The sequence below is a fragment of the Falco punctatus genome (genome assembly GCF_963210335.1).
Source record: "Falco punctatus genome assembly, chromosome: 11".
In the NCBI taxonomy this organism is placed as follows: Eukaryota; Metazoa; Chordata; class Aves; order Falconiformes; family Falconidae; genus Falco; species Falco punctatus.
The window spans coordinates 7,524,329-7,534,452 of NC_137591.1; the positions used below are offsets into that span (position 1 = coordinate 7,524,329).

A 10,124-nucleotide genomic window follows, 5' to 3' on the forward strand; every position below is an offset into this window, starting at 1 on the left:
ATCTTAAATCTAATTTCCTACAGAAATGAAGATTATGGGATCACATTGTTCACTTACTATTCTTTATGCTCATCTTTAAAAAAAAAAAGTTCCTGAAAATTAGTATCTGCACAGTAAAACCAAATCCAAATGACTGCCTTCTGAGGGAAAAGCAAGCTGCTATATGTATTTTTGGCAGCAATCTGCTGGGCAATCAATACCCACACAGCTCTGGAAAAAAGAGAGAATTATGGTGTTATGTGAGAAAGCTGGGGTTACTGCAGAGGGGGAAGGAAGGGAAGAGGCACTAAGGAGCAAAAAGTATTTAAGTCTACACAAAAAAAAAAGTTTCTTTCATTCCACTGATGGTAGAACAATATGCTTACCAATAAGGTATCTCAAAGGACTTCGGTACATGTAACATCAGATTCTGTTCACACTACAAAACTCATTCAAACACATCTTCTAATTCAAAACAAAACATAGTTATCTTCATCTTCAGATCTTGTAAGACTTTCCCCACTACTTACAAAATCTTTCACAAATTCTAAGGAAGTATGGGTGGAAAATAAATCCAAGCCATCAGAAATTAATCTGGATTTAGATTCCCACTGTTTGAACTAGAATGATGGGAGCTCCTTTATCACTGGACCAGCGCACTGCACTGACTCAATCCAAGAATTACTCTGCTCTTTTAAACATCAGCTTAACTAAGCCCAGTTCTCAGTCCTCGGTCTTGCATGACATCAGGCAACATGCTCCTTGGATCTGTGATGTCCTAAAAAGACAGGTAAGCATTATCCCTATTCAACAGTTAGTAGAAGTGACACACACGGAGATCCAAGATACATGCTCTTCTCTTTCATAGCATGCTTATTTAAGAAATCACCAGCACCAGATAGCCACCCCTTTTCCACAATACATTACTGAGTCCCACTTGCCTTTCCTTCTCTACAACACCTGCAGAAAAAGCAAATGCTACCTTTTCAGTCACTGCACTGCCCTAGCTAGTGCAGAAACTAAACTAATTTGATTTTGTTTGAATTGATATGCAAAGCTGAGAGCTGCAGAACTTGAAGACGGAATACAAATTTAATTCTGCCTGGCATCTTCAGCAGATGAGTGGGGCAGGGATTACCCATGTCACCCCCACACAGATCACCAAAGTCTACCTCAGAGATACTGGATGTGCAGCACACCCAAGATGAGAATGAGGGCTGAGCACAACACAGATCAGAGGAATCTAGATCACCAGAAACCGGGCCCCATATTTTACTGCTTATGACACCATTCTTAAAACTTTCTCCTAAAATCCAACAATTAAAAAAAATGGGGGAGGAATCAAAGCTCCTGAAGAAGAAAAGGAAACAGATGACAGAACAGTTTCATTGTCTGTATTAAAAGAAATATAAGAAAAATACAGTAAATAATAACTAAGAAACAAAAAAATCACAGATCTGAAAATACCTGTAATTTTTGTCCTATAGTATCTCCCAAACTTCCAATAATCTGACTGGCCAACAGATCAAGCAATAAACTTTATGCATATTCACATGATTTGCCAATTCTTCTTAAACATATAACAACTATATACACGATAAATTCAGTTTCAAATGGCTTGGCCTTTATGTTAGTGATCCTAAATCAACTTTCTAGATCACACTTGGAGTACTAACAGGTAAGTCAACATGTACACTGAGTTCAAAGCAGAGTTTTGACACTACAAAACTGGATCTGGAAATAGAAAAGCTCCTCTAATAGTCAGTGACATTCACAGATAAAGAAGCTATTATGCGATTTAGAAAGCTCTTTGATCTGCTTCGTACACTGAACATTACCAACTCCTTTTAAGTTTATCATACTACTTTTTTTAAAAAAGTACCCATTCATGTTCCTCCATTGATCATCTTCTATGAATTTTTTAATGCATTTCACCCATATTACTTCCCCAAGCAAAATATTAAACTTAGACTGAAATATAAATGTTGTAGTCAGAGCACGTGTATAAAGAATTTTATTTATTATTATTTATAGAAAAGGGCTTCAGTATATCATATAAGTAAACAAAAACTTTCCTATTATAGTAATTTTTAAAATTGCAAGAATCCAGAAGTAAGGCTGGTAAGTGTTACTAGGACAGCTACGGCACTTCCATAATTGATAGAGCACACATGAATTTCTGACATAAGTATGGCCTAATTTCAAATTATCACCTGATAGGAAATGACCTCTGTGTTCTTTGTGTGCTGGGAAGAGGGAAGGACAGGTTCCTCCCAGCTACCACTTCACTAAGGGGAAAAAAATAATTAAAAAAAAAAGGGCACTGAAGTAAAGACATATACTAACTATTTTGCCTTTTTATGCAGGCCCACAACTGCTCTTTGGCCAAACTGAAGTACAAGAAGTCAGTAAGGGTCACAATGAAACATTACCAGTAAGTATAGTCATAATTTGGTAGATAACATTTCTTTTCTAACTCTTAACTGGACTCAACACAAGCAAAGGTTCAAAATATTTCCCACATCTCTGATCATGCCTAATTCCTCTGTCACTAATGAAGAATAGCTGGGGAACAGTCCTAAAACAGTTGCTAAACCAAATCCTACAATAGACAATAGCAGAAAAAGAGTTCCACCTTTGCCTACATTAGTGCTTTTTTCTAGCTACTCTGAATATCAGTTCAGCTCAAGCCAGGCCAAAAAACAGGAAGATGCTAGCAAAGACACATTACTGCATTATTTTATATACAAAGCCATACCCTAAACCAGGGTTCAGCATCAGCATCTAAAGTATCAGTTGATGCCTCAAGCCTCCACTAGAAGGCTTTCCACCTTTATTACAATGTTGGAACCAAACCAGTAACAGAAATCCAACAGAACAATTTTAAGAAAACTTATTAACTGTTAATACCATTTCCAGTTGTAAAGTCCTACTCAATGTCCTTATGCAATTAATCTCTTTTTAAAAAATCATGAATCTCCCTATTGTTATTAAAAGGAGGGGGGAGAAGTATAGAAAACGGAAGCAAAATATACACTAGTAGCATTGCAATACAACTCCTGACAGAAAAACCTAGACAATCCTAGCAGAGCATACCAGAATGCTCCTGGACCTTCAGTGAAGACTCTTGCCTTAAAGAACTGATATTACGGTGACCCCACCAACTCATAAGGTAGAGTTGAAGCTTCAGTTGCCATTAATATATCAGAGATCTAAGTAACATTAACAAATATAACAAACAAGACAAAGATATTCTATATACAACATAGAGACTGAAGAAAGAAGGTACAGCCATTACCGTTATCTGCAAATAATTCAGTATGAAGGTTTGCTAAATTGCTAAACAAAAAAAACCCAACAACACAAGCTGAAATCCAACATTGAAGCCCATGTTTTCATTTGCCCAACATACAGTGGACACTGGGGAAAAAGTATGTGAAACATTTAATATATGGACACCAAACCCTCAAAACATAACATATGGTCAGACTGCCACATACTGACATTTCCAAATCATCAAGTTTTACATGGAAGCAAAACAACATTAAAGTTTCTTTAAGCTCTCTCCTCACTGGCCTTCATAACTAAGACAACCATTGCCTTAGTTTATACATGGACTGAAGACATCACTCAGGTTATTCAGAGCTCCACACTTTACAAAACACTGAAAATCCACAGATTGTGACTCCACACCTGTTTTTCACATACTTTCATCATCTTTCTTCTTTCTCCTCCCTGCCCCCCCCCCTTTTTTTTTTTGTTACTGTAACAGAACTATGCCTGTGTAAAATTCAACTGACTGGACTTGCTTCTTTAAGTCAACTCCTACTCAAGCAGATCAGGATGAAAGAATATGACGGGAACAATTTACCTAGTGTCGTTACCCATATGTTCCTGGCCATGCACTGTTTGTCTTTAACCTATGTTTTTAAATTAGTTAGATTTCTCTAGTAATAACCTTTAAAGTAGTTTAAGTGATCCTTTACAGATCTCTTCTACCATTCACCTTCACCCTATACGATGCTGATGTACTAGTTGGAGAGCTGTTATTTCTGAAAAACAGGTATTAGTGTTACACATTTCTACTTATCTCTTCTAGCAGTACAACAGTCGTATAACTACTGTTGTAATACTCCAGTAATAAATGATACAGGAAAGATTCAGTGAAAGAGTACATATAAATTCACCTTAAAAGTATTTTCCCTATTTCACCTGCCTGCTATGGCAATCTGAATAGTAGCATTCCTAAATATTCCTAACTCTACGTGTAGACAGTGCAAAAGGGAGAAATCATTATAAAGCACATTTAGGAAACAAATATCTGACAAAGACCAAAGTACTGAGTGCAGTATTCCATTAATCCCAATTAAAAGGTCCTGGGACCTGCAACATCTTGTAATTTTCTCTAGAAAATAACATTTAAAGGAATGACATAGTTTAATACCCTAGGTATGACACTCACATTCATTCCTTCCCATAAACACTAGCTGAGGATTACACTCATTAAAATTTAACAGGGCACCTTAAAATCTTCAAATGTTCATTGTTTAAAAAGAATCTTAACAGCTAGATTTAAAAAAAAAAATGATGTTACGCTTTAGTTGCAATTAAGTGAAACCCAGTCAACCAAACAATAAGTAGGAAAGTACTTTGTCTGTAAAAATAGAATAATTTACATCTATAAAATAAATAATGGTTGTTATTTATATATTAATTATATATATTATTTACATGTAATATCTATAGTATGTATTATATTACTTGCATCATGCTGATTTTTCAGTGTGCTATTCTTTTGATAACTGTATATAGTGTTTTGCTCTAGTCACTAGCCAAATTTGTACGAATATGTATCCAAAGTTCTAATTTAAGTAGAAACTACTGTGTCAATGAAGGATCCTTGATGTATCTTTTAAAACTTCCTATCCATTTACATTAATTGATGTAATTTCCCAGTGTTGCAAGATGTAGCCAACACAGAAGTAAAAGCTGTTTCTATCACCTAAACCTCAGTACTTTCTCTTACTTTCAGCCATTTACTCTTGATGATCTATTTCTCATCAATACAAAAAGCTTTGTAAATTTTTAAGTGTCATTGTACAGACATATTTTTTAATGCTTCACATAAACAGGAGGGAAAACTGAGCATTTTAGTTTGCATTTCTGTTCATTTCAAAGTTCAAGTCTCATAAAGAATCACAAATAGAGCTCTAGAAGAGGCCACCTTTCAATTTCTTTAGAAACTTTAATCTCAATCACAAAAAAAATAAAAAAGACTAGCCTTCATATAAAACTTTCAAAGTAGTCTACGAATATACTGCTGTCTTCTAACAATGTTCTGGAAAAGATCTCCAATTAATCAGCACAGAGACTAACCATGCACTGGAACTATTATCCCTCATCTGATTTTCTGTCAAGGAACTCACTTTTATTTGGAAGATTCTCAGCTTAGTGCATCAAAAGATTTTCCCGACCAACAAAACATGAATACACCACTTCTTCCCAAAATCTCTTTCTTTTTGGCCAGCTTTTATTCAAAAGCAAAACTCCACTCTAATCCTTTTGCAAAATAATTGCCAGGTAATTTTTTTTAGACAGCCTGTAAACCTGAAAACTAGCAAGCTATTTTCTGCTAAAGTTGGCACAGCTAGTGGACAGGCAACAACAGACATTAAAAGCTTATCATTCTTTGGCCACAAGTTTTAATACTGCATCTTTGTTCAGTCTCTACCTTTGTTCCCTGAGACAATCACAGTCAGACTTTATGCCAAACTAAAAAAAAAAACTGTATTTCAACTCAGTCTTAGCCCCGGGCCTCAGATCCTGAAATGTGCGTTTGAAAGTATTTAATCCCCAGCCTAATAACTGACTCAAAGCTAACACACAAAAATAACACCCAGTATCAGGGCTCAGCACTGCAGTTTTGGGGTGGTTTTCTTCCTTTTTCACACACTAAAAAAGGCACCATTAAGCAATAAGAATAGATCACAATGTGGTAACTTGTTATGTGTATATCAGGGCTTGAGATAGAGGGAGGCTTGTTTCAGGTTTTAGGCCCCTCTTCAGCTTCCATTTCTGATACCCCAAACCTCTGAAGAGATTTTTAATTTTGCCTCTCTTGGGTCAAGGAGACTGCTCTTCTTATTCTGTATTACATGCCATAACTTTATAAAAAGAAGCTCACTACTGGGTTCAGGAACTAACAAAGGATTTTGATGTCGTTTCTACTACTGAAGGTGTATGTAAAATCTGGATTTGTTCCATGTAATCAAAAACTATTTGCTAATAGAAGTTAATTACGATGTTTTAAAACGCTGCCTAGTCAGTAAAATGCTGTCCAAAGAAAATAAAAGCTTTTATTCAAGTAGAGTTCTTTTTTTGTTGTTTTTGTTGTTATTATTATTTTATTTGTTTATAAAGGGTTCCTTCCAGTTTTGGATTAAGCCTGGACCAAAACACTGAGGGCAGGGTTACTCAGAAATTCTAATCTGATACAACCATACTTAATAAAAAGATTGCTGGAATTCAGTCAACTTCTAATATTTGAACTGAATGAAAACAGGCATAAAAATTAAACTCCCTGAAAAACCTCTGTCACAAAATAATCAGCAATATCTAGTCTATAAATAAACAAAATAGTTAACACGAAAACATAAAGTCTATCAATTCCCATCTGCTACTTGTTTCTCAGTCTGGTTAACGAGATAAAAACAGTTCTCCAGCCACCCTCCATCATATGTACCTACTTAACCATAACGTTCATGAGCAAGTAACTAACCCACCTCTGCAGAAAGTCTGACATGCCAAGAGTGCCAGTTATTCTTAGCGCGAGACATGACCACTGTTTCACGTAATTAGAGATGTTATAAAACGCATCCCGCCCGCTCATCCCCTCCCCCTCCCCCACTACCACCATTGCAGGAGTGACTTGTTACACATCGCGATGAGCAAGTCGCATTCCCTGCCCGGGGAGAGCGCGGAGACCAGGCCATGGAAAGGGCACGAGATGCCGGCAGGGATCCTCCCCTGGCCGGGCCGGCAGCCGAGCCTGCCCGCTGGCTGCCCTGCGCACGGCGCGGCCCGGGAACTGCCCCGCCTGGCCCGACACCGGCGGCACACGGGGGGGCCGGGGGGAGCCCCGATGGCGGAGGGCGGCAGGAGCTCCCTCCCCTCCTCCAGGACCGCCGGCTGGGGAGAAAGGTGCCCCGGCCGCGCCGGGTGAGGGGGTCACCCAGTCCCGAGCACCCGGCGAGCGGCACCCGGGAACGGAGGGGAATGGCGGGGAGGGGGCTCGGAGGACCAGCGTCGCCGCCGGTGAGGGCTGAGGGGCGATCGCCGCCATCCCCCTCGGCGCCGAGACGCCTCTCCCCTTGGCGGCGTGCAGGGGGACAAGGGCGGCGGGGTGAGGGGGCACCCGGGCCCTGGGCTGGGGCTGTGTGGCGATACGGCGGCTCCGCTGAGGCGCCGGAGCCCTCCGCGCCCGCCCGCCCGCGGGGCCTCGCTCCGGGCGGCGGGGGGCCTGGGAAGCGGGATACCCCGGCCTCCCGGGCCCGGGGGCGGAGGGCTGGGCGCCGCTCACTCACCTCGGGAGGCAGCAGGAGCCGCCGGGTCTGCATGGCGAGGGGGATCCCCCGGGGCCGCGCTCCGCCGCCGCCGCCGTCCGCTCCCGGGCGGGCCCCGCAGACCCCGCGAGCGCTGGAGAGGCCGGCGCCCGCCCTCGCCGCCTGCCAGCTGGGCTCGCTCGCTGGCTCCGCGGCCAAGGCCGCCGCAGCTACCGGCTGCCAGCGCCCCCTGGCCGCCCCCAGCGGCGGCGCACGGCACTGCGGCACCGCCGGGGAGGCAGTGCGGAGCCTGCCGCACTCCCGCCCCGCGGCGCGGGGGGCCGGGCGGGCCGCGCCGCCACCTCCGGCCCGGCCGCCTACCGCCGGGCGTCACGGGCGGGGAGCGGGAGGAGTCACCGGGCGCAGGGGCCGCACCGCACCGCGCCGCGGAGGGAGCGGCTCGCTCACCCCCCGCGGGGTCCCGCCGAGCCCGCCAGCCCCGCAGCCGGGGCCTCCCGCCCGCGCACGCACACACACCCCCGGGTGCGGAGGGCGGCACCGGCGGGGCGCGGCAGACCAGCCGCAGGCAGAGGGGCTGCGTGAGGCGCGGCCCGCGGGCTCCCCGCGCCCCGCACGGCTGCGCTCTCGGCCGGGAGGCGCCCCCGGCCGCCCGCTGCGGCTGCACCTACGCGTTGTAGGCAGAAGGATTCGCGGCGGGGAGCTGTTCCTGGTTTATTTCGCCATTTCGTACCGAGTGCCTTCAGAATCGGAGAGGGGCACGGGGAACGCCGGTGGGACACCCACAGCCGCCCTGCCGCGGCTGCCCTGAGGGGTGCGAGGGTGCGCAGGCACGGAGCCACCTGCTCAAAGACACGTTAGCTCTTCAGCAAAGCAGGATTCCTGGAGGGGGGGGGGGGGGGATAAAAAAAATCCAAACCACGCTCGTTCCTCACAGAAACAGCCTCAGAACTGCGATGGCAAAGTGACAGGTTACGCCGAACCGTAACCACGCGCCCGCCGCCTCACCGGTTCGCTGTCTGAGGGGCGGCCGCGGCACCCATACCGGGAGCAATCCCGGCTGGCTGCCGGCACCCGGGCACGCCAGGGAACGTCGCTGTCCCGCCAGTGACTTGCTCTTCGGTGGGGAGGGGGCGGCCAGCGCCGGGTACGGCGCAGCCCCTCGCCGCCGCCTCACGCCTCGCCCCGCCGGCGGCCTCACCCTTCCCGCGCTCCGCCTCGCCTCAGGAGCCCGCGCCTCGGGAGCGCGCGAGCGCCTCAGCACGACCCACCTTGGCTGCCCCCGGGGACACGCTCGCCCCCGCCGGAGGAAGGGGCAAGGGCCGCCGGCTCCAGCCGGTGCTCCGGCCTCGCCGCGGTGCGCCATGCCGCCCCGGTGAGGGGGAAAGGCTGGTGAGGTGCCGCGCTCGCAGCGCCGCTGCTGTTCCCGCCCCTCGGGCCTTTGCACCCGCAGCTGTGGCCCTACAGCGGGTCAGGCTTCCCCGCTAGTGTGGCGGCGAGCGCGGCGTGCCGAGCCCCGGCGGTGAGTCCAGGCCTTCTCCCGCCCAGCGTCAGCCCTTCCCAGGTGAAATGAAAGGGAAGCGCTTCATGCTTATTCATCGATTCTGGTAGAACTGTGTGCTTGTCAAGTGGAAAATACAAGACACTCCCAATCAGATGAGTCATCAATCCATGGGCAAAGAGCTGAGGAGATAAAAAACGCTAATCCATCATAGCCGGTAGTAGCATGGTAATGGATATGGAATTTATTTTCTCCCATGAAGCATTCCCGGTTAAGCCTGACTTTCTGTTTCTTTAGCAATTAGTGGTGTCGTGCTGGTCGAGCACAGAGGGGGAGTTCAGGTTGGTCCAAGACGCAACTACTGTCCTCAAAACAATTCTTGTGAAACACCTCAGACTGCTAAACACACAATGTGCCTGACAAACAAAAAAGGAAATAAATTAAAGGGTGAGCAAGATAACACTTCATACCCTATGGCCAAATGCCTTGCAGAGGCATATCGCTACCATAATTTTGTTCTACTTTAATCCCTCTGCACACAGCCATTCATTGGAATGTTTTCTTACCAAACACTGGAGAGTTTTTGCCTGAAGGATATCATAATTGGCTGTTTTGCAAGAAGGGCATCTCATGAAAGCATGCAAAAACCGAGTTAGCAGCAATGGGAAACATCCCTATGAGTTAGAGTGATGGGACATGGTCTCATGCCCCGTCCCTTCTCAGTACCTGCATGTATTTGGGATGCCGCATGACTTGTTCCCTAAGTATCTAAGAATATCCCTAAGAAGATGTATCTAGAGAAGCAGGAACTCAGCAAAACTCAGGTTGCTGCGCCAGGCAGTTGTGGTGCCAGGCACCTGTGCTTAAGGCAGGGAGATTGCCCACCCCGTGTTCTCAGTGTGCTCCCTCTGCTAGTGTCCAAACAGGAAATGTACGGATGGTCAGAAACTATATAGAAACCAATCAATAATTTTGATTCCAAGCCCCAGCAATGCTGTAAGACACAGACTATGGCTTTCCACTTGCCATATTCAGTGCAAGCGTCAGGAGTTACAAATTCTCCAAAAAATATCATCAGCTCTTCC

General features: G+C 45.6%; 1 protein-coding gene across 1 annotated transcript in view; it reads right to left on the bottom strand.

Annotated features, from left to right (window-relative positions):
• The window catches only part of ZFYVE9 (zinc finger FYVE-type containing 9), a 64,433-nt gene extending 56,029 nt beyond the window's left edge, over positions 1-8,404 (bottom strand). The window contains exon 1 of the mRNA XM_080406243.1: positions 7,563-8,404. The gene's annotated coding sequence lies outside the window, so the exon portion shown is untranslated. The remainder of the gene's footprint in view (positions 1-7,562) is intronic.
• Positions 8,405-10,124: the final 1,720 nt, after the last annotated feature.